Here is a 661-nt window from a genome sequence, read left to right on the forward strand (position 1 = left end):
ACCCCAGCAGCAAGCTAGTTTTTTTTTTTTTTTTTTTCACAGCGGCCTACCAGCCATCAGAATGTACTACCAGCTTCAAAAAGAAAACAAAGCCGAATTCGAAATTTGAGGTGGGGAATTGATGACGACAGAATGTTAGGAGGCCAGTTTATTGCCTCATCTAAAGGATGCTCCTTTTCACAGTCTAAAGTCTGTGTCATTATACTAGGACTTTTGCACCCATTCAAGCCAGTGAATGATCACCCCCTGCTGGCCGGACTAAAAGAAGCTGCAGCAGCAAGCTACATTTTCACAAACGGTCTCCCACCAGTGCACTGACCAGGCTCTGGCCTGCTTAGCTTTAGTGAGGGACCAGACTCTGCTAAGAAAACAAAGCTGAATTCGTAATTTGAGGTAGCGAATTGATGACGACAGAATGTCAGGAGGCCAGTTTAATGTCTCATCTGAAGGATGTCTCTTTTTCACAGTCTAAAGTCCGCGCCATATACTAAGACTTTTGCAGCCATACAAGTCAGGGAATGAGAACCCCCGGCTGGCCAGACAAAAACTAGCTCCAGCAGCTAGCTAGTTTTTTTTTTTTTTTCACAGCGGCCTACTAGCCATCAGAATGTGCTACCAGCTTCAAAAAGAAAACAAAGCCGAATTCGTAATTTGAGGTGAG

The sequence above is a fragment of the Sinocyclocheilus rhinocerous genome, unplaced genomic scaffold (assembly GCF_001515625.1).
Source record: "Sinocyclocheilus rhinocerous isolate Xijiao unplaced genomic scaffold, SAMN03320098_v1.1 scaffold492, whole genome shotgun sequence".
Classification (NCBI taxonomy): Eukaryota; Metazoa; Chordata; class Actinopteri; order Cypriniformes; family Cyprinidae; genus Sinocyclocheilus; species Sinocyclocheilus rhinocerous.